General features: G+C 42.4%; 1 protein-coding gene across 2 annotated transcripts in view; it reads left to right on the plus strand.

The window, feature by feature from the left end:
* KANK1 (KN motif and ankyrin repeat domains 1) overlaps positions 1-24,544 on the plus strand; it is a 207,706-nt gene that overhangs the window by 62,586 nt on the left and 120,576 nt on the right. For both annotated transcript variants that reach the window (XM_049092391.1, XM_025423395.3), the window contains exon 2: positions 6,795-6,922. The gene's annotated coding sequence lies outside the window, so the exon portion shown is untranslated. The remainder of the gene's footprint in view (positions 1-6,794; positions 6,923-24,544) is intronic.

A 24,544-nucleotide genomic window follows, 5' to 3' on the forward strand; every position in this document is an offset into this window, starting at 1 on the left:
CTGACATCATCTCAGAGTTTTACCTCTATGTCTTGATTTAATAGGATATGTACAGCTGCAAACAGGAGGAAGAATGGACTATATTCAGCTATATGTGTCTGTGTAAAATGTCAGCTAAAGTAGGGTATTCAGCATGCAAGCCTAGAAAAAAACAGGATTTAGGGAGACAGGCAGGAGAGACACGCTGAAATGGACAGCATGAAAGACTTAGACCTGGTGATGTTCCCAGTTCAGAGTATGGATAACACGAGCTAGCCCCCGTACATCCTCCTCTGCCCCCCATGCCCAGCCTGGCTCTGCTTTCTCTGGTCTGGTCCAGTGCTCAAGAACATGGTAACAGGGAAAGGATGGTATTCACTTGGGCGTCTTTGGATGTGAGGATCAAAACCGACTTGAGGAGGGCTTTCTCAGGATACTGAAATACCCTCCCCAAGAAACCAGGATCCCTTGAGAAAACCTAGAATCAAAAGTGCAAAGCACAAGGAAGGTGTAAGACCAAGTGTTGTCCTGACTGGCACCAGCTGCACCCCCACCTTTCTGCAGACCAGCTCTATCTGTCCACAGGCCCACCTGCTTCTGGCACCTGGCCAGTGGCTCTTTCACTACCGCTTTGAAGCCCTACTAGAGAAGCATCTTGTTTAGCACAGGTCGGATGTCTTTATATGCCCCGTGAGGCCACGGCTGGGTGAGACGTGTGTGTGCTGCGAGACGGTATGGGAGAGTCACCTCTGACCCTGTAGCTGGCCAGAAAATTCCAAAGAAGGGAGTAATTCATGTGGAGAGGACAGCAGCATTCCCCCCACGCATACCATTAATGTGGCTGTGGGCTTATTCATTAACTTCACACTCTGGGGGAGGAATCATCTTTGGCTTCAAGAAAATCTGGACGTTGGACCTGAATTTTCTTGGGCTAGACTGAGAATCAGGATCATAGATGACAGTGAATTTTCCAGAGTGACTCCACCCCAGGAGGCCTTGTGGCTGCCAGCAGGTGATGCCTCCAGTGATACCTGTCTCTGTCAGCACAGACCCTTTTTTTTTTTTTAAAGATTTTATTTATTTATTCATGAGAGACACAGAGAGACAGGCAGAGACATAGACAGAGGATCCTGATGTGGAAGTCGATCCTGGAACCCTGGGATCATGCCCTGAGCCAAAGGCAGATGCTCAGTTGCTGAGCCACCCAGGTGTCCCAGCGCAGACCCTTTAAACAGCCTCGATGAGAGCAAGGCTGAAGTTCACGGGTAAATGCCCACATGATGAAAGAGCCTCCTGAATCTCTGCTCTGGCAGCATCCTTCACTCTGAACAACATTCTGATCCACTGATGGAAATCAATGAATTTGAACTAATACTGTCTGAAAAATATATAGGTTACTAGATAGTAATCCTCTTGGCTTTGTGAGTTCGTTCCCTTACTCGGTTGTTAATTCAGACTGGGAATGAATCTTGGTCCACACAAACTCAGCGTGGCAAACAATACTGTGCTTTTCTGGGTCAACGTATCTTGTCCTCGACTGTGGAACAGGCAGGTTAACCTTGGGTCTCTTTCCCATGCCGCCATCCCAAGGTCGTGTCAGAGTTCCAGGCTCCTGCTATGTGTCATGAATTCGGAAGCCCCCTGCCCTGGGTCATCTCATCACACTGATCCCTGCTGCTTCTGGATCACAGTTGAATGTGGGGAGGTCACTTTGTCGCAGGAGGAGTCCACGCTCAGCACCCTGCCATTCCTTGGGGCGCCTGCGTGTCTCAGGGCACAGCCAGCGAGCAGGTGTGGCTGTTTGCTGCTCTCAGTGTCATACTCAGCTCTCCTGCAAGAACCTCTTCATCTGGGGGGGAGTGACTGCTCTCCTCTAAAGCCCTTTTCTCCTTAAGAAAGCTGGCCATGGCCTCTCTGATAGAGGGATGCCAGAACCTTCCAGCCACAGGAATGAGAGAAGTTGAGAGAGACAAATGTACTGAGGAGCCTCCTGCCCCAGAGTTGATGTGCTAGCCGCAGCCAGGCGGTGAGTAGGCTCTGCTTCCTCTGCGGTTGTGAGCAACGGTGCCCCATGGTCAGATCCCCACTTTGACATGCCTTCTGCTCATCCTCATGGCTCCACATCTGTGGGTGGCTGTACCCGCTCCAAACTGGGTACATAAAAGGCATTTGTTGCTGGGCTGTTTCCAAAGCCTGTTTGGAAACCTGTTTATTCCAGAAGATTAGCCTTCAAATTCCTAGGCATTTTTTCCATAGATCTTCAGTGAATTCATAAAAGTATCAGGAGAGCTTTCCTCTTCCCTTCTCTGGCAGTGGATGATTTTGTTCTGTTAATATTGCTGTGAGGAGACTAACCTACCTGGCTCCCACACACCGTGCACTTCTGTCCTCAGACTTTGTGCTGCAGACGGTTTCACTGACCAGCCACCATCCTTTGCTATTATGTCATCTGCGGCCTGGCCCACAGCACAACTACCGCATCAAAAAATAAAATAGGGATGCCTGGGTGGCTCAGCGGTTGAGCATCTGCCTTTGGCTCAGGGAGTGATCCTGGGGTCCCAGGATCGAGTCCCGTATCGCGCTCCCTGCAAGGAGCCTGCTTCTCCCTCTGCCTGTGTCATTGCCTCTCTCTCTGTGTCTCTCATGGATAAATAAATAAAATCTTAAAAAAAATAAAGTAAAATAGAAATGTTTGGGAGGTATGTGTGTGTGTGGGGGGGATATATTTAGGATTAAATCGAGAACCCTCAGTATAGCAGGTGGCAAAGCTGGCTCACAGCATTAATAAAACTATGCCCCCTTGGGCAACCAGCAGATGACAGAGGACGGGTAAATGCCTCCTCAACTAGAATTTCAGCACAGGCTGCACATCAAGTATTTATGCAGCAGTGCTTCTTAACCCCGGACAAAAGCATAGGTTTGCGTGGATACTGTTACTGCAGACGTCATTGACGTGCAACTAGCTGAAGAGCTGTTAAGGGTGTTTGGAATGTTGGAAAGTAAACTGTCATGGGGTGAAGTTTGTAGGGGCTGATAAAGTGGCCTCAGTTCCTAACCAGGAATATTTAATCTTGCGACCAGCGTGGCTCGTTAATAGTAGAGACACATAACAGAGGAGGGAGAAGAGAGTTTACGAAAGCAGAGGATAGAAGAACGGATGGTGCAGAAGCTGGTAACCTGGTGTGCTGTTGGCAGAGAGACTGGAGTTACCGTTGGGAGAGAAACATTACTAAGAACACAGTTGGCAATAATTCTGTTACCGAGTCTCTTTTTAGGTCAACAGAGACACATTTGTGTATTACGTTCATAAATGTGTCATGCACACATACCAAAGTAGAGGTATTTATTCATACCTGATTTTTCTTTTTTCTTTTTAAAATTTTTTAAAATTAAATTCAGTTGATTCAGTTCATTTCATAATTCAGTTAATTAACATATAGCGTATTATTAGTTTCAGAGGTACATATTTGATTTTTCTAAATTGAGAGTAAAGCACTATTTTGAAGAAAGAAAATAAATGTTTGAAGGTTTGAAGTTAACTTTTTTTTTTAAGATTTTATGTATTTATTCATGAGACACACACACACACACACACACACACACACACACACACACACACAGAGGCAGAGGGAAAAGTAGTCCCTCCCCTACAGGGAGCCGGATTCAGGACTCCATCCCAGTACCCTGGGATCGTGACCTGAGCCAAAGGCAGACACTCAACCACTGAGGCACCCAGGTGTCCCCGAAGTTATCTTTTTGACAGTTTAGCATTAATTATATGGCTTACACAGAGGTGGTCATCCGGTATCTGACCTGAATCTGGACTTTTGTTCCTTTTGACCTGTCACATTATAGTCTCTGGTTTTTGTTTTTGTTTTTCTCTCTCTGATAAATGGATAACTATCATTGACCTGAAGCAGGGAAATAGAATTTAGAGCTGAGAGTTGACAGCATATGGCTGTTGAACAGTTCTGAGAGGTTTCTTAGAGACCCAAAACCAGGCACACATGGGTGGTGTTGGGAGGCAGAGGTTGGAAGGGTCTGTGGTCAGTTATATTTGGGGACTGAGATCTGTGCATATGGTGAAGCAAAGAGTAAGAGGATATGCAAGGGGAGGTACTTTTATTGGTTTAGGTTAGGCAAGCTTAAGGGCACCCCGGTCCTTGACAGCAAAGTCTCTGCTTGTCTGCACTTGCCCTCCTGGTGTCTCCTTGATCCCCTTCAGTCTGTATTCTGTACCAGCATATTGCAAATTGTCCTCAGGGGAAGAGACCTCCTTACTAGTGGTTTGGTTAAGTGTCATCTTGTTAGTCTGCCATCCACAGCCTGTGCATCACTCATATTTCTCTGGGCTCATGTGCCTCTCCAAGCACACGGTTACTCTCCTGCCTCGGTATCTCCTTCAGAGGTGGTTTTTTTCTCTGGGTCCCTTGATCCATTCCTGTGTCTTCTGTCATCACCCTTAGAACTTTCATTTAAGTTCTAAGCCATCATCTTTCTTGAGGTAAAAGTCTAGCCCTCATCTTTCTTGAGGTAAAAAGTAGCAGCCAATTCTTTCTCTACTCTGAGTCATCCCTGTTGCTTGATGAGAGTTTGATCACAAGATGGTTTTCCAAATTAGAACACATTCTCTTTGACACAAAATCTACAGGCATTGGATGTACTTAGAATCCTCTCCTGGCTCCAAGAGAAGACCCCTGGATTGCCTATGTATGGTTTACTCGTTGCTGAGGAAATAAGCTCCTGTATGAGCTTCTTCAGGGAAATGATGGAGTTAATTTTAAAAATAAATAAATAAATCTGGGACGCCTGGGTGGCTCAGCAGTAGAGTGTCTGCCTTTGGCTCAGGGCATGATCCCAGGGTTCCGGATTGAGTCCCACATTGGGCTCCCTGCATGGGACCTGCTTCTCCCTCTGCCTGTGTCTCTGCCCCCATCTCTCTCTGTCTCTCATGAATAAATAAATAAAATCTTTAAAAGATATATTAAAAAATATAAAAGATCTTACTATCTCAATGTACAAAGGCATATGAATTTCAAAAAGCATTTGCAAAGCTGATCCAAAAAATACTGGGTTTGTAACACTGAAATGTGGCCAACATTAAAGTGAAAAACTTAAAATAATTAGAATAGTGCCTTTCCAGCTGGCCCCCTGAGCTTAATAAACACAAAGCAATGGACAGTGCTGTTAGGACATTGTGTGAGGGTTACAGGGACACAGGCTCACCTGGGCCTTGAAAGAGGAGTTAAGAAAAGCCATCTCTTGCATGGGGGGTGATGGGCACAAAAGCAGGGTCTCAGGGTATGTTCTTTGGAACATAGTAGGACTTAGCCTGACTAGGACAGACAGCATTTGTTAGAAGTTGGAGGAAGATAAGATAGAGCCAGATTTGGGAAGCAGCTGAGAGTCAGTGGAGGAGCTTAAATTTAACAGAAGAGAGTATCATTACTTCCATGGATCCGGATGTAAGAGAATGCTAGATTTGGAAACTTGGAAGACCAGAAAGGTCTAGATTTGGAGGTGTCCTATAAGGCGGGGCGGGAAGTACTCTGTTTCTTGAGCATCTGTTGTATGCCAGGCGCACAATCTCGTAGTTCTTGCTTTTATAGTAACCTGAGGGGTCAATACCTTTGTTCGCCTTTTACACGCGACAGACTGAGCTCTGAGGAAAGGTGACTGGTCTGAATTTTGCAGAGTGCCTGGACTGGGATTTTATTTTATTTTATTTTATTTTATTTTATTTTTATTTTTATTTTTATTTTTTTTAAAGATAATGCTTTATTTATTTATTTATTTATTTATTTATTTATTTATTTATTTATGATAGTCACACACAGAGAGAGAGAGAGAGGCGGAGACACAGGCAGAGGGAGAAGTAGGCTCCATGCAGGGAGCCCGACATGGGACTCGATCCCGGGACTCCAGGATCGTGCCCTGGGCCAAAGGCAGGCGCTAAACCACTGAGCCACCCAGGGATCCCTGGACTGGGATTTTAAATGCAGGGGCATCTGACCTCAAAGCACAATGTGGATGGAGAACATTTTCGTCCATCCTTCATTTTGTAGTTCAGAAAACTAAGACCCAGGGGAGAGAGGACTTTTGGTGACAGGAGTAGGAGGACAGGCCCACCTGCTCTGCGAGAGACACTGGGTGGGCAGTGATCTGCAGAGAGAGACCAGGTTCCTGGCTGCTGCTGCAGGCAACTGGGGGCCCCACGGTGTTTGGCCAGATGGTGGTGGACCAGAGCGAGCACAGGGCACAGAGCAGTAGGGCATTGCAAGGGAAAGTGGTGCTGGATGGATCTCAGAATTGGGGGGGTGGTAGTGGCTTACAAATAATCCCAAGGTTTTAATCCCAGGGAACCTCCATGCACAGAGAAAATCCTCTGTGGAGCTTGTTTTCAGAGAAAGGCCATGTGCTTCTTAGGGGGCGGTCTGACTCTGGAATCTACAAGTCGGTGGTATTGGTGAGCTGACTTGTGTACGTACTGACAAATACAGGAACAGCTGTGGAAGCAAAGGTGAAAGTCTGCAAGGAACCAGCCCTTGTCTTGGAAGGGATGGGGATATACCCCAAGAGCGAGCATCCAAGCTTGTCCCCAGAGCAAAGGAGACCCCCGTTTGCATCATCTGTCATTCTGGGCCGTCCCTTCCACCCCACTCGCCCACCCCCATGGAAAACAACTTAACTCTACTGTGATTTCTCTGCTCCCTAGCTGTCTCTAGTGATTGATTCCCCTCCTCTGCAGGTCTCAGGCCTGGCAAGGATATTATTACGCTACCACATCTCCCTCACCAAGATTCCTTTCCTTTCAGCATGATTGTCGCAGTGCTGGTCGGCCTGCTGAACGGCTGAATGGCCTCCATCATCGGGCCACACGAGGGAAATTGTCCACGGAGCTGAAATACTGATCACAGTCATTTTCCGGCCTGCCCTAATTGAGGTAAGGTATACTTTTTTTTCCGTATGGCTGTCCTGAAGCTGTCATGGTTGTGTCCTCTAACTTTGCTTTCTGGGGACCTTAATCCACTCTTTCCCCATACCTTTTATGCTTTAGTGAGCCTTTTGGATTGCTCTCCATCTGTAAATGTATAGGAGGGCAGGAAAGACTTTTATGAGATGAAATACGAGCAAGCTGCTTAGCTCTGAAGAATAAAGGGGAAAATGTATGACTCTTCAGATTAAATCAGTGAAAGTACCTTATTTCCATAAACACAGTATGCAGAGAGTGGATTATATTAGAGAAACTTAATAGATGGAAAGGAGTGTTATTAAGGCCACTTGAAAAAAGTAGAGGTAGTTCAATATTAATATATTGCTGGCTTTATTCAAGTAAAGAGAATCTAGGAAATAAATTTAAAAGAAAAGTCTCTGCTTCCACTTCTAGAGATAATCTCTGTTAGAATTTTGGTGCACTACTCATAATATTTATATCACAAATATTTGTAATGATGTGTGTCTGTGTGTGTTAACTGTGGTAACTTGTCTGATATTTGCAAACAAGTAACACTGATCACAGGCTTGCTTTATGCCAGGCTCTATCCCAAGCACTTGACATATATTAATTTATGAATTCTCACAAGCTGGTAAAGTGAGTCTTTTGTTATCCCCACTTAAACATAAGAAAACTGAGGTGCAGAGAAATTAAATAATGTGCCCATGCTCACACAGCTGGTAAACCCACTCAGAACTTGAACTAGTCAGATAAGAAAGCCTCATTAATGGGCTTTTTTCCACATACCTCTTTTCCTTAAGAATATGTTATTCCTTTTTCTTTAGCATCATTTTAAGTGTGCACTGTTCACGTATTTGGCAATGCAATGACTCCCCTACCCTGTCTCCTTATGTGCAACCTTTGCGCACATCCATGATTATCTCCCCGGGACATACTGCTCCGAGTGGCTTGGCTGAGTCAGCAGGAATGTGGGAATGTATCGTTCACCTTTCAATTCACTCTACTAATGGTCTTCTCAACAGGTTGTACCAGTTTATATTCTCACTAGTGGTATATGGAAGTGCCTGATGACCCTAAGCCCTCAGCAACATTGGTAGCTTAGCAATTTGAATAGTTTTGTTTGTTTTCCAGTTTTGTTTATTTTCCAGAAGATTCCAGGTGTCCTTGTTCATATCCATATTCTCGCCTCTATACTCTAGAGCGGTGATCTCATGCTTGGCTTTTCTCTCCCCACTTCTGTCCTTGGTCACAAAGGAGTAGTAGGACAGTGGATAAGAAGGACATGGTCCCTCGAGCTGGATGCCTGGGTTTGAATCACAGCTGTATTCTCTGCCTCCATTTTCCCATCAATACAATGGAAATAATACTAAAACCTCTCATACCATGCTGCCCGGTGATAGCTGATGTAAGGTACTTGAGAACAGTGCCTGACTCTTGGTATGTGTCCAGTTAATTACTGGCTAGGACTGTCTTCCAGAAGTCCATGCTCAGGGGTGCCTGTTAAGCATCCAAATCTTGATTTCAGCTCAGGTTGAGATCTCAGAGTTGTGAGATTGAGTCCCACTTCAGGTTCCATGCTGAGCGTGCAGTCTCCCTCTGCCCCTTCTACTCATGCACTCGCTCGCTCTCTCTCCAAAAATAAATAATCTTAAAACAAGGTCCATATTCCTAAAATTAAAAAAAGGTTATACTTGTTTGGATGACATATGATTATGATCAAATTTGCAATTCACAGTAGCATCTAACATGCTCACATTGTTGTATCGTTAGTGTTGACACCGTGAGCAGCCTAAAGGTCGCAAATAGCTGTCTCTGCTTCGGTGGATGCTGACAGGTCACAGGTAATGAGGAGACAGTAATAACAGGCATGTGAAGTAAGTAGAATGTGAAGGTGCTTTATGAGCTCAGAGAGCACTTTCCCACGCATTACTTCCCTGGGTCCTCACAGCACGGCTGTGAGGAGCTGGAGCAGCTGTTATTAACCTCGTTTTATAGAGGAGGAATGAAGTGACTCGTTCACTTAAGGTCATGGAAATGGTCAGTGGCAGAGCTGGGTGTGTCCTCAGGCTTTCTGACTGCAAACCCTTACTCTGGGTGCTTCGGGACATAATGAAGAGGAAGAGAGGAGGAAGGAAGGACAAAAGGATGGAGGATGTAGACTCAGATGCTTTGACTTAGAAAGGAATATGTGAGGGGGCTCAAGTCTTAGGATCTCCTGAATGGAGAAAGAGAAAGCATTTGTTGAGATTAAGAGCAGGGAGCTTGCAGTTTCCGATCTGAGAAAGAGGATCTATTCAGAATAGTCTATGTGTGAAGTGGACCAGGGAATCCGAAGGGCTGCCAAAGATCTCAAGGCAGAAGAAGCAAGACCCAGATAATGTCACTCAGAAGTTAAGTGACCATATTTACACACTCTTGTCATGTGGTGCGGGATGTTTTAATGAGTACATGGGCAAGCAATGGATCTCAGTTTTGGGTTCCAGAAACCTTGTTGAGGGCTATGCTTATTGTCAGGTGCTGGATAAGTGAAGCGAGGAGAGAGTAAATGACTTCTTAATCTGTGAAATGAGGTTTTAGACTACATAGATGCTTCTAGAAGTCCCTTTCTACCTCACCATTTCCTGATTCAGCTGCAGTCTACACTGAGTCTCCTGTTTATGACTCCCTCTGCTAGATGGGTGAGCCTTTCTACGTTAGGATCTAGATACTTTCTTTGCTTACTATTTTTTTTTTAAAGATTTTATTTATTTATTCATGAGAGACACACATACACAGAGGCAGAGACACAGGCAGAGGGAGAAGCAGGCTCCATGCAGGGAGCCCAACGTGGAATTCAGTCCCAGATCTCCAGGATCACGCCCTGGGCTGAAAGCAGCGCTAAACCACTGAGCCACCCCGGCTGCTCTCTTTGCTTGCTATTAAAAGCAATTATATATATATATATATATATATATATATATATATATAAATTAAAGATAGATAAATAAAAAAAGATTTAACATGCATAATCCTACCACCATTAAATACCCACTGTTAATGTTCTTCCAAAGGTTTTACTATGCCTAAATAAGATAAAAATCTTATTTCTTATTATTGAAATGTAATTGGGGATCCCTGGGTGGCTCAGTGGTTTAGTGCCTGCCTTTGGCTGCCGTGATCCTGGAGTCTGGGGACTCCCTTTGCCTGTGTCTCTGCCTCTCTCTCTCTCTCCTGTGTGTGTCTCTCATGAATAAATAAAAAAAATCTTAAAAAAAAAAAAAGAAATGTAATTGACATACAGTGTTAAATTAGTCTCAGATATACAACATACTGATTTGACAATACATTTACATTACTCAGTGCTCACCACCGTCTGTCACCATACAACATAAATGTCAATGCATATCCTCCTAGCTGTGTTTGAGGTTGCTCTTAATAATCTTTAATGTAAATTCAAGAAAGACATTTTTGATATAAGTTGAAAAATCTGAACAAGTTTACAAATGCCACTGACAGTATGCAAGAGCTATCTTTCCCACACTCTTCCTAATAGTAGAGTAGAATTTAAAAAATAAAAAACATTTCTATCTGGTTTTATGGACAAGTGAACTTTTATCATGTATTTATAAACCATTCCTATTTCTCCTCCTGTGAATTCTCTGCTCATGTCCTTTGCCCATATCTCTAGAGGGATGTTGGCTTTTTTGTTACTGATTTGCAAGAGTGTTTTTATTGCAAGATATCTTTTATTATTAAAATACTGGGGCAGCCTGGGGGACTCAGCGGTTTAGCGCTGCCTTCAGCCCAGGGCATGATCCTGGAGACCCGGGATCGAGTCCCATGTTGAGCTCCCTGCACGGAGCCTGCTTCTCCCTCTGCCTGTGTCTCTGCCTTTCTCTGTGTGTGTGTGTGTGTGTGTGTCTATCATGAATAAATAAATAAAATCTTTAAAAAAATAAAATAAAATATTGTAAGTTTTTATGTCCTTTGCCTTTGAATTATGCATGGTGTTTTTAAAAAGAAGTAAATATTTAATTTTAAGTAGTGAAATCTTTTCCCTGTGGTTCCCATATAGACTGACTAGGAAGCAGGAATGTCTCTAACCGTCCCCCCCCCCCCCCGCCCCCCCGCAGACTACCCTTTACATGGCGGAATGACCTCTTTCAAGCGTCCTCCTTTCTCAGCACACCCCAGCCTGAGCTGTCACGGCAGTGTCCTTACCATGACCTGGCTCTGCCTGCCCTCCAGCCTCACTTTTGTTAGGCTCTGTCCAGGTGTTCCAGCGCCCCTGGCCTCCTTTCCATCATGGACCATCCCAACCTCTTACCTGCCCCTGGGACTCTGCAGGTGCTGTTCCTTTTTCTTGAACATGTGCTTCTGTATGTGAACACACACATGCATGCATGGACACACAGTAGCGCCTGTGTTCACACATGGTACTTGCAGCTGACTCTATCTCCTTCAGAGAGGCAGTTCCTGAGAGAGAGCCCCACACAGAGCAGGCTGCTTGGGTTCACCTGACTTCCCCGTTCACCAGCTCTGTGCCCTTGGATGCACTCACCTCTTCCTCACCTGGAGTGTTACAGTCATCATCATAGTAGTCCTTATTTAGCTCAGAGTTGCTGGGAGGAATAAATAGGTGAATTTATGCAAAGGTCATAGACATTGACCCCACGCACAGAAGTGCACATTAGTGGTTTACTGTCCTGGTCATTTTTCAGTTCTCAGAGACGCTGTCCTGTCCAGCCTTGGTTGGCATTCTCGATCTCGTAATCCCCTTTGGTCCCCTTTGAGACTTACCAGTATGCAATTATTTTGCATCAATTTACTTTGTCCTATTTTCTTCTCTAGCCTGTGGCTCCCTAGGGGCAGGGGCTGAGATTGTTGTCCACACCGAGGTTTCTGATGCTTTGCTTGGAGCATTTGTCGAAAGAATGAATGAATATCATCATATCCAATCAGAGACTGCATTGAAATTCACCTACGTTGTATTCTTGTTGTTTGATGGTTTTATTTCACATTTTTAAATATTTCATCTGTGTGAAACTTAATTTCAAGTCTGGTTTGAAATATGAATGCAGAATTTTTTCCCCCACATGAGGTAGTGCATTGCAATTTTTGTTACTATTTTTTTTTTAAGAGAGCTCTGACCCAAATTCCTTTGGGACTCTGATGTTTTTTCTTTTGTTTGTTTGTCTCTCCTTTGTTCATCATCCTTTTACAAAAAGTAAATGCAGAAACTGTTCCTTGACTTCAAACAATTCCTCATGAGTGTAATGGCCCAGTACCAGGAAAGATGCTCCTGGGGTCACTTCCCATGGCCTGTCTTCCAACGAGGAAGGAAGACATGGTGTTACTGACTCTCAGACATGTTCCATTGTTCATTACCTAATGCTCCTGAACCAGCTAGATAGTTTAGGCAATGCTGTTTTAGATGTTCTGTCTCCCATTTTAAAAAATTACTGAAATCTTGAAACTTCCACATTCCACTGACTAAATTATTTTCCCTTAATTGCCTCTTGCATTTAGGTGAGGGACAAATATGCCTTGGCTGACTATGTATTCTAATTTTTGTTTTGGAAAGACTGGTCACTATTCTTTTCCATATTTTACCTTTCATGATTAATATTAGTGACAAAAACAAGACATACCCATTGTGATAAAATATGTATACAGAAGGGGCACTTGGGTAGCTCAGTGGTTGAGCATCTGCCTTCGGGGTCCTGGGATCGAGTCCCGCATCGGGTTTCCTGCAGGGAGCCTGCTTCTCCCTCTGCTTGTGTCTCTGACTCTCTCTCTGTGTGTCTCATGAATAAATAAATAAAATCTTTAAAAAGAAATATGGATACAGAAAACATGGATACAGTAAAAACCTGACTGGTGGATTGTACCTCCTGGATCACCCCTTACTATAACCACTTCTAAGTTTATAGTAGTATGTCCTATCAGGCTTTTGTATGCTTAGATCTATACACATGCACAAAGGTGCGCGCACACACACACACACACTCTCTCCCACCCCTGCAAATACTTGCATGCTTTTTCTGAACGATGTCATAAACCCACTTTCTTGTACACATCAGTGGGCTTTAAAAACATTTGAAGCCTTTGTTTTCTAGCTGGCAGCATGTTAGAGAACTTACTAATTGATCTTTTCCCAGACCTTTAAACACCAAGTCCTGCTTAGCTGGTGTGAGTCACTGGATGTAATCTTTCAGAGGGCAGGGGCTCAGGCGCACTCAGGAATGTGGTATCATCTGATAAGGATCTCCATCTCACTGCAAAGGAAGAAACAGGGACTTGGGGCGGGGCGGGGGGAGGGGGAGCCAGCAGGGTGAGGAAGGTTCATGAGGGTACACATTCAGCGACAATGGGTTATAGAACATGTAGGCTGATGTCTAGGGAGAGGGGCTTGCAGATTGGGGTGCTGTCAAGTTATAGAATTTTTCTCTGTCATTCCCTTCTGCCTTTCTTTTTTCTTTTTTCTTTTCTTTTCTTTTTTTTTTTTTTTTGATCCTTGAGAATAGAAGACATCAATGGGGTGGACTGGGTCACAGGCTGTGTCCTTCACACAGGCAGCAGGAAGCATGCCGCTGACCGGCCTGGGGTCTGATCTATGGAGCTGCAGTCCAGGGATCCAGAGGGGTTTCTGTAAGTGATGGGGACCCCACACCATCTGCAGAATGGCACTTGTTGGGGGGTTTTGCCACCGTGCTCCCTCTCCCCCTTATTGCACCAGAGAGGCCAGTTTCATTGCTTAAGGGGACAATTTACGGCCGTGGGCTTATCTCCTTGTTTTAGCTTTTTATGTTTTTCTGCTGCTTAATAAAATGTGAAGTCACAAAGCAATTAAATAGTCATGTAGTTTCCAGGCAGGAGGTGGAGGAAGGCTACCCGGGGGAGAAACGTGAACATGATTGACAGAGGCTGGCTGGAGATTTACATTGGAAATAACTCGTTCCTCAAAACTTTCTTCATTTCCTGGTGGGAAGTAGGGGGTAAATCATGGATCAGGAGGATGGATGATTAAAAGTGTAGGAGTTATGATTTCTTTTTGACTTTGTAAGTCTCTAAATCTAAACCTTAATGGAGGGTTTTCATTTTAGGGACTCTTGAGGAAGTGATGGAAACCAGCCCTGCCAAGGATTGAAGTGAAGCAGAAACACTGTAAAATCTCTAATTGCTAATAAGCTTCAGTTTGTCTATATTTCATAAAATGTCTTAAGATCCAATGAAATGAAGTAGAGAATTCATTAGTCTTTTTTTTTAATTCCTTAAACTCAGATCCACGAGTGTAGATATTTTTGAATATTTAAAAATACCAGATGAGGTTTCGTATGTTAGAGTCTAGAGTTTTTCTAAGTAGCAGTTAGGAATGTGTAATAATGACACTTAAAATGAGGGAAAATGTGGACAATCGAAGGAAAAATATGGAGAGTCGAGGTTCCCTGTGCCTCTTTTCCCAGCCTCCTCTAATGTAAAAGAAATGCTTTTGATTTAGCCACTTTGTATTTGGTGACCTATTTATTCTCATCAAGAGAATTAACAAGTAAAGATACCATATGTTGAAGTTGTCGTTGTTTCTTATTCAAGAAACATTTTGATTTGAAAGAGTTTTGAATAGCTGCCTTTTGATCTGATGTTCTCTTGTTTCCAGGTAACCCCATTGAAATAGCCAAAGCAAATAGCTTAAATTAAAATGGAGTTGTTGGGGCACCTGGGTGGCTCCATCAGTTAAGCATCTGCCTTCATCTCAGGTCATGATCCCCGTCCTGGTATTGAGCCCTGCATCGGGAGTTTGCTTCTCCCTCTGCCCTTCTTCCTCTCTCTCTCTCTCTCTCTCTCTCAAATAAATAATCTTTTTAAAAAATGAAAATAAAATGTAGTTTTATTTATTTATTTGGTATCAGTTGAGAGAAGGAGTAATTTAAGAGTTAATTTATAGGACCCAGAAAATGAGTGGCTCAAAGGACAGTGTTTTTCCTGGTTTGAATGTCTGTGGCCATGAAAGCTTTCTGAAGGGGAGACTTCATGCCTCTGCAGGAGCACCCCTGCCCCCTCACTTCACCTCCACAAAAAGATCAAGAACCGGGAAATACACTGCATAGCCATCCTGTTGCTGTTGAGCGTATGCTTCCTGACAGATGACCCCCGAGATTTGTGCTGAGGGAATACGGGCAATGTTAATTTCTAGAGCTTTTGGTAAAACAGCTTTTATACAAGATCAGTAAATCTTGTATACCCCTGCCAGGGGTCCTGCGTGTGGGCCGTGGAGCCTGCGTAGTTCATTTTCTGCCCCTATAAAGGAGGTTGTGGGATTTCTTTAGATGTTGGTCGCTGTGGGTGAAGTCTGGAGACAGAGAGCTGTGTGACCTCCAGCCCTTATTCTGGGTTGTTTCTCAGGCAGTGGATCATTTTACTGCCCCGGGGCCTGTGTTTAATCATTAGCAGTCACTGGTTTTGAGTATGTGTCATTGCCCCTGGTGACAGTCCCTTATCCACCCAGAGTGCTGCCCAGGGAGGTGTCTGGGTGGAGAAGACGCCCATCTGCATGGGTACCACCGTCTTACTATTCGAGTGGAAGGTAATTCAGTGGGGAATGTTTTTGCTCTTACCCATGTATTACTTCTTTTCGATTGTGTGTGTCTTCAATGACATGAAATTCACATAACATAAAAGCAAATACTTTAAAAATGAACAATTCAGTGGCATTCTGAATATCACAGTGTTGTATAGCTGCCCCGCTCTGTCTACTTCCAAAGCCTTATTACCCCAAAAGGAAACCCTGGACATGAAGCAGTAACTCCCTATTCCCTCCTCCCTCAGCCTCTGGCAACCATTCATCTGCTTGTTGTCTCTCTGAATTTACTGATTCTGGGTGTGTCATATAAATGGAATCGTATAATATGCAATCTTTTGTGTTTGGCTTCTTTCATTTAGCATGTTTTCAGGACTCATCCATGCCGTAGAATATGGCTGAATAGTATTCTGTTGTATGGATATGCCACAATTTTTAATTTATTCGTCTGGGTTTTTTTGTTTTTGTTTTTGGGTTTTTTTAGATTTTTATTTATTTATTTGAGAGACAGAGCACCAGTAGGGGGCAGAGGGAGAGGGAGAAGCAGACTCCTCACTGCTCAGAGAGTCTGACTTGGGGCTCCATCCCAGGACCCCGTGATCATGACCTGGGCCAAAGCCAGACACTTAACCAACTGAGCGACCCAGGTGCCCCTATTCATCTACTGATGGACATTTGGATTTTCTCTACCTTTTGATTCTTGTGAATGATGCTGCTGTGAACATGGATGTATAAGTATTTGGGTGCCTGTTTTCAGTTCTTTTAAGTATATACCTAGAGATGCGATTGCTGGTCACATGCTAATTCTATTTAACTTTTTTTGAGAAACTATCAAGCTGTTTTCCATAGACATTGAACCATTTACATTTGTATTCCCATAAGGGTTCCAATTTCTCCACATCCTTGCCAACACATGCTGTTTTTTCCTGTTTTTTTTTTCTTTATTGTAGCCATCCCTGTGACTATGAAATACTCCATTATGTTTCTTTTTTTAAAGATTTATTTGTTTACTTCTTTATTTATGAGAGACAGAGAGAGGCAGAGACATAGGTAGAGGGAGAAGCAGGCTCCCTGCAGGGAGCCCGATGGGGGAGTCCATCCTGAATCCTGGGATCACGACCTGAGCCAAAGGCAGGCCAACCACAGAGCCACTCAGGCATTATATCCATTATGGTTTTGATTTGCATGTCTCCAATGACAGATGACATTGATCATCTTTTCATGTGCTTATTAACCATTTGTGTATCTTCTTTAGAGAAACGTCTGCTTAAGTCCTTTGCCCATTTTTATTTTATTTTTATTTTAATTTTTATTTATTTATGATAGTCACACACAGAGTGAGAGAGAGAGAGAGAGAGAGAGGCAGAGACATAGGCAGAGGGAGAAGCAGGCTCCATGCACCAGGAGCCCGATATGGGATTCGATCCCGGGTCTCCAGGATCACACCCTGGGCCAAAGGCAGGCGCTAAACCGCTAAACCGCTGCGCCACCCTTTGCCCATTTTTAAATTGGGTCATATTTAAGAACAATAAATTGGGTTGTCTTTTTGTTGTTGAGTTGTAAGAGTTCTTTGTATATTCTACATACTAGACCCTTGTCAGGTGTATGACTTGCAAATATTTTCTCCCATTCTTGTCTTTTTGCTATCTTGGTAATGTTCTTTGACACACACAAGTTTTTTATTTTGATGAGGTTCAAGTGATTTATTTTTTTTTCTTTTGTTGCTCATGTTCTTGATGTCATATCTAAAAATTACTGCCTAATCCAAAGTCAGGAAGATTTTACCCTTATGTTTTCTTCTAAGAATTGAGTTTGTGTTTTTCTGTCTTAATCCATTTTGATTAATTTTTATAAGGTATGAGGCTGGGGTCCAACTTAATTTTCTTGCATGTGGTTAGTCATCCCATTTGTTGAAGGGACTCTCTTTCCCCCATTGAATGGCCTTTGCACTCTTTAAAAGAATCAATTGGTCATATGTGTGAGGGTTTATGTTTTGGACCTTTAGTTTTTTCCCCATTAGTCTGTATATCTGTCCTTACACTGTTTTGACTACTATAGCTATGTAATAAGTTTTGAAATTGGGAAATGTGAATCCTCCAACTTTGTTCTTTTTCAGTATCTCTTTGGGTATTTAGAGCACCTTCCAGTTCCATCTGAATTTAAGCATCAGTTTTTCTGTTTCTGGGGGGGAAAAAGGCTGTTGTTGGAATTTGATACAGATTGCACTGAATCTCCAGATGGTAGTATTACTCTCTTGACAACATTAAGTCTTCCAGTTCATGAACACTTGGTGTCTTGCCATTTTTTACATCTATCTTGTTCAGCATTGTTTCATAGTTTCGGTGTATAAGTATTTCACCTCTATTAAATTTATTCTTAGATATTTTATTCTTTGGATGCAATTGTAAACAAATCTGCCTCCTTGATGTCCTTTTCCAATTGTTCCTTCCTGATGTAGAGAAGCACAACTGCCTGTGTGTTGTTTTTATTTTTAAAAATTAAAGTTAAAGGGATCGCTGAGTGGCGCAGAGGTTTAGCGCTTGCCTTTGGCCCAGGGCACAATCCTGGAGACCCAGGATCGAATCCCACATTGGGCTTCCGGTGCATGGAACCTGCTTCTCCCTCTGCCTGTGTCTCTGCCTCTCTCTCTCTCTCTCTCTGTGTGTGTGTGTGTGTGACTATCATAAATAAATAAAAATAAAAAAAATTAAAGTTAAAATAATTATCTCTGCTGGTTATTTTAAAAATGCCTTAAGATGGGGCACCTGGGTGGCTCAGTTAAGCATTCAACTCTTGATTTCAGCTCAGATCTTTTTTTTTTTTTTAAGATTTTATTTATTTATTCATGAGAGACACAGAGAGAAAGGCAGAGACACAGGCAGAGGGAGAAGCAGGCTCCCTGTGGGGAGCCCGATGCCAGACTTGATCCCAGGACCCCGGGATCATGCCCTGAGCTGAAGGCAGACGCTCAACCACTGAACCACCCAGGTGCCCCTCAGCTCAGATCTTGATCTCAGGGTCATGAGTTTAAGCCCACATTGGCCTCCACACTGAGTGTGGAACCTACTTTAAAAAATGATGTAAGAACCCCACTACCCCTCCATATATTTCTGTTAAGTTTGATATGTATCTTTGCATATATTTTCTATACATACACATACAAATAAACCTTCTTCCTTTGGGTAGACTCATAACATACTTTGTCTACATTTTAAATTAAGTGTAGATTATGAGTATCTTTCTAGGTCAGTACATCTAGATTTACATTATTCTTTTTTAAATGCTACAGAGTATCCTGTTGTACAGATGTACTATACTTGAAGAATGTTCTTTTAATGAGCATTTGATGTGTTTTCAGTTTTTTCTGTTACAAACAATGCAACAGTTAACAGTGTTGTACCTGTTTTGATACATATTTGTGTGTGTCTTGAAGGTAATTTCCCATGAGTAGAATTGCTGAGGCAAAGAATAGACACATAATATCTTTTGGTGGATGACAGTGTTTTTGTTCTGTTTGTTTATTTTGGGCATAGATACTATCTACCCTTATCTAAGAACTCACAGTGAGGGATCCCTGGGTGGCACAGCAGTTTAGCGCCTGCCTTTGGCCCAGGGCGCGATCCTGGAGACCCGGGATCGAATCCCATATCGGGCTCCTGGTGCATGGAGCCTGCTTCTCTCTCTGCCTATGTCTCCGCCTCTCTCTCTCTCTCTCTCTGTGACTATCATAAATAAATAAAAAAAAATTAAAAAACAAAAAAAAATTAATACTTAAGAACTCACAGTGAGTAGTTAAATGCTTCGGAAAAAAATGTGAAAATGAGGCTATGTCTAGCCCTTCTTATTCTCTGTGCAATGTGGTAACACATAATCTCAATAAAATGTAAATAATGAAACCCTGTTGGGTATGTTTATGAGCTATGCGAGCAGAGTGTTTTTAAATGTGTTGTTAACCCAACTAAATGTTGTTAGGTGAGGAAGCAGCTAGGAGCACAAAAGTGCCTCCTGGGCTTTTCTCTCTCTTACCTGCTGTGCACCCCACCCCACTCCTAACCTGTCTCTCACTATCTACCCCCGCCACACACACACACCATTGCTGGCCATCATTCCTAAAGATCTTTCGCTTGTCTATAGAATCTGTGAACACCCAGTGTTCTCTTCTCTGGCAAAGTCCAAGAAAGACCAGTTTGGGAATTTGCTAACACATTCTGGAGGCAAAGACTTTGTTTTTGTTTAAGTCTAACTGAGAAGCTGATCTAAAGCCCAGAAGGCAGACCACATCCATTTTGAAAGAGGGTCACCCTGATGTTCTGGTTGGGGGAGCGGGGGGTGTTAGTCTCACATCTCACATCTCTGTGCTTTTCCTGTGGCTAAGTAAAACAGAGGAAGATGCTTTTGTAAAAGGCCCAAAGAAGAGAAAGTCAAATGGAAGTGAGGAATAAGAGCAAACTCTGTTGCTTTCCATTTCCATCCATTTTTTTAAATCTTTTATTTTGGGATGCCTGGGTGGCTCAGTGGTTGAGCATCTGCCTTCAGCTCAGGTCATGATCCCGGGGTCCTGGGATCGAGTTCTGCATCAGGCTCACTAGAGGGAGCCCGCTTCTCCCTCTGCCTATGTCTCTGCCTCTTTCTGTGTGTCTCTCATGAATAAATAAATAAAATATTTTTTAAAAAGATTTTATTTATTTATTCATGAGAGACACAGAGAAAGGGAGAGGCAGAGACACAGACAGAGGGAGAAGCAGGCTCAATGCAGAGAGCCTGATGCGGGATTCAATCTGGAGACTCTGGGATCACGCCCTGAGCCCAAGGCAGACGTTCAACCACTGAGCCATCGAGGCGTCCATAAAAAATTTTTTTTATACACCTTTTATTTTGAAATAATTTGAGACTTGGGGAAAAGTTGCGAGGAGAGCACAGAGTTCACACGTACCCTTTGGCCAGCTTCCTTCGGTGTTAATATCTTACAGAACCACAGTGTAATGATCAGAATCAGATTTAAATTGCTGTAGTACCTCTGGCTACACTATAGGACTTTATTAGCCTCCCTTCCAGTTTTCCACGAATATCCTTTCTCTGTTCTAGGATCCAGTGCAGGATCCCCGTTGATGTGAGTTGTTCTGCCTCCTGAGACTCCCACAGTTCTTTAATTTTCCCTTATTTTTCCTGATCTTAATACCTTTAAACAGTACTGGTTAGTTCTTTGGTTGAAAGAGATTTCCTGAATTGGAGGGTATTCTGATGTTTTCTGACATTTACTCGTGAGGCAATGAGTGGTTCCTTGATGTCAGTTTTTCTTATCGGTGGTGATGCTAATCGTGATTGCTTAATTCACATAGTATCTCCTGGGTTTCTTCACTATAAAGTTGCTGTTGTGATTAATAAATTAGTCTCTTTGTAATTAATAAATATCTCGGGGGTAGATCAGATCTTTTGAGTCTTTCAGTGATCTTGTTTCTTCTCAAGCTTCCATGCACTGGTTTTAGCATCCATTGTGGGTCTTGCCTACAATAATTATGATGTGCTATTGGCCTAAGAACCATTTGGTATCTCCTTCATTTCTTATACATTTATTTATTCATTCTTACATAAGGAAGAGCTGTCCTCTTATATATCCATCAGTGTGGGCTCATGGATAGTTATTTTAGTCTAATGGCTCTAATCCAGTGCTGTCATTATTGATTTTGTTACTCACATTGCTCTCGCTTTGGCCATTGACAGTTCTTTCAGATTGGCCCCGATGTCCTTTGATATGTTCCTATCCTTTTTCCAGGGCTTTCTGACTTTGTGACACCTCCAGATTTTCCAGGGCCATCTTGTAGTTTTCTTGCTCTAGCCCTGGAGTCAATCACTTCTTCAAGGAGGCTGGATCCTTCTGGTGGAGAATGGTATTGAGAAACCAGTATCTGTGTTGGGTGTGTACATCGTATCTGGTCTATCATTGCAAAATCTTCCATCGGTTTTGAAGTAAGCTATTCCCCATGAGCACAGTTGTGGCAGGCCTGAAACTTGCTCTCTTGACTCTGTTGGGCAGTTAATCATTTTGGTGTAAAATCATTCTGATCAGACCATGTAATGGTGGGTCATTAAAATCAGTTGCGCATAGAGAGCTGTAGACAAATAGGTATCTGGACTGTAAATGGAATGGGTTAACTTTTTTGTGGAAAAAAACATTGTTACATTGAAAGGCTGGTGTCAGCATCCAGACATTCCTAACATTCCTTTAATAATCTTTCATGGACTTTTCAGTCTCACTTTTAGCCCATGCCATATTTTAAGGTAATAAGAGTAACTCTTGGTCTTTCTGTTAGTTATAGAAGCTAAATACTACCTGATGTATCCCTATTAGAGTGTTTTATACAATGTCTAAGTACAGATTGATTATTCCTATAATAAATTATGTTTGCATAGATATTACGTGGCACAAAACTTTTGATAAATTAGTTATGTCTTTATAATTTTATTTATGAAATCTTATAGTCAAGCTATTGATAAAATATTTTTTATTACTTATGAGCATTGAAGGTCTCTTTTTCTTGGAGAGTCAGTGTAATTTCTTTGCTGCTTTTAGTTCTTTCAGAAGAGGGCTTGCCTAGATGAGATTCCAATGTGACTCTTTTTTTCCTCTGTAATTTTTCCTATTCTGTTACTACATCTCAGCTCTTTTGACCACCAGTTTCTGTGAAAACAAAGCATGAAGTTAAGGCACATTTCACATGTGATTTGTGGTAGGATTATAATAGTTACAAAGTGTATCTGTCTGCAGCAATAAGGATCTTAAGGGGTTTTGCTGTATTTCAGAGCTCATTCTTGGGTCTAACCACCTGTTTCTTGTATATGGAGAAAGTGTTTCTTGTTCCTCTTTGGAAATATAGATGGAAAAGTGAGTTTATATCAGCATTTAAAAGGTGAATCTCTTTCAGGGACATTTTCCTTTTGACTTTGTCATTTTGTAAGAAATTTCCGTATTCTTCCCACCCTTGATATACTTCAGTTTGAGAGTGAGGTTAGGTACAATGTGGTAAAAACCCCAGCTGGTCAGTTAAAGCCTGGTGGTGTCATGTTTTGAAAATATGCCTGGCTGACTCTGACCTCTAAATGTGTAAATTATCTTTGCAGTAAGAGGCCTTGAAGTAGTTTTGGTAACTAATCATTATATGATCATTCAGCCGGAAGAATTTGCTAGAACAGCTAATGTATCTTGCATCCAATTTAAAGGTTAGGAGTGTATGACTGTAACTGTGGTTGTGTAGAGAGACACCCACTAACATTTGGTATTTTTTTACTATTATCTTTACCTTTCTCTTGTTCTAGAACAGAGGAATATTTTACCTACTATATTAACAATTAGCAGGTCCTATTATTAATTAAAAGGATAAATGGACTTAACTTTTTTCTCATTTGAAACTTTCACCTTACTATGGTCTCAGAGTCTTGGGATGGAACCCTGCATCAGGCTCTGCAGTCAGCTGGGAGTCTGCTTCTTGCCCACTCTCTCTGCCCCTTTCCACCCTCTCTAAAATAAATAGAATGAATCTTTAAAAAAAAAAAATTCACTGTACCATGCCTGATTTTTCTTTTTTTCCACTAAGTGATGGTTGAAGAGGTGGGTGGCATATCAGTGGCCCTTGAACTTAGCAAAAAGCTTCCTTATCCTATAGAATCTTCACTTTGGGGGACCAATTCATTGATGCATTAGTGTCTAAGGTAACAGAGCTAATATTCAAAGCACCAAACAACTACTGTTCTAATTACTCTGATTATTGATTGATTCCATCTCTTTTCTGGAGATATAGCAAATATTAACAGCAATGCTAATCCTAACCACTTATTGAATCATCACTCTGTGCCAGATAGTGTGTCGGATAGTTTGCCAATAGAATCCTCCTAATACGTTAAGTGACTTGGGGCACTGAGATGCCTCAGTCGGTTAAGCATCCAACTCTCTATCTCAGCTTAGGTTTTGATCTCAGAGTGGTGAGTTCAAGCCCCTCACTGTGCTCCACACTAGGCATGGAGCCTACTAAAAAAAAAAAAAAAAAAAAAAAAGAATAAAAAATGTTAAATAACTCATCCAAGATTACACAGAGAACAGCTTGGGTTTTGTCAAAGGTCAGTGCTTATCACATATAGCATACTGTGGTTGTCCTCATGTCACTAAAGAGGAAGATGCCTTTAGGATCACCTTTCCCTCAAAGTATTTTTAAACTTTTGAGATACTTCAAAGTATTTTCTAAACAATTATTTTTTTTTTAAAAGAGGTTCTACTCCCAGCGTGGAGCCCCAAACATGGGGTTAAACTCAAAACCCTGTGATCAAGACTTGAGCTGAGATCAAGAGTCGTATGCTTCACCAACTGAGCCACCCAGGAGCCTCATTTTTTAAAAAATATTTTATTTATTTATTCATATGAGACACACAGAAAGAAGCAGAGACATAGGCAGAGGGAGAAGCAGGCTCCCTGTGGGGAACCCCACACAGGACTCCATCCCAGGACCCTGGGATCACCACCTGAGCCAAAGGCAGATGCTCAACCACTGAGCCACCCAGGTGCCCCATTTTTTAAATGATTCTTAATGTTAGGTGTTTGGGGGTTCAGCTATTGTTACACCTTTAGTTTCTAAACAAAATATTGGAGATAAAGGTAGTTGCTCCCAAATGATGCAGTCATACATTTTCTTGAAGCAAAGTATGACTTCTCTTTTAGACTTTCTTGCTTTCCTGTAAGTAGAAACTTTAGGGCTGGGAGCATTACATTTAATGGCAGAAAGGATAAAATAGTGAACATGACTTTATATAGACTGTGAAGATGAGTCAGTTGTAACTGCCTTGACCTTTGGTGGGAATGCCCCTGGGTCACCCTGCCCCCAGCAATGTTGTATGGAATTTGGATTTAGGAAGCCCGGCAAATGATGCAATTGGGAACTTATCTGGAATAAATAAAAAGCCCTAAGTTCAACCTCCCTTGCATTTATCCTTCCTGAATCTCTAAGATGTGAGCTTCTGATTATACTGGGCTCATAATGAGATCATCCATGGAAGAAGGAAGTCTT

The sequence above is a fragment of the Canis lupus genome, chromosome 1, assembly GCF_003254725.2.
Source record: "Canis lupus dingo isolate Sandy chromosome 1, ASM325472v2, whole genome shotgun sequence".
Classification (NCBI taxonomy): Eukaryota; Metazoa; Chordata; class Mammalia; order Carnivora; family Canidae; genus Canis; species Canis lupus.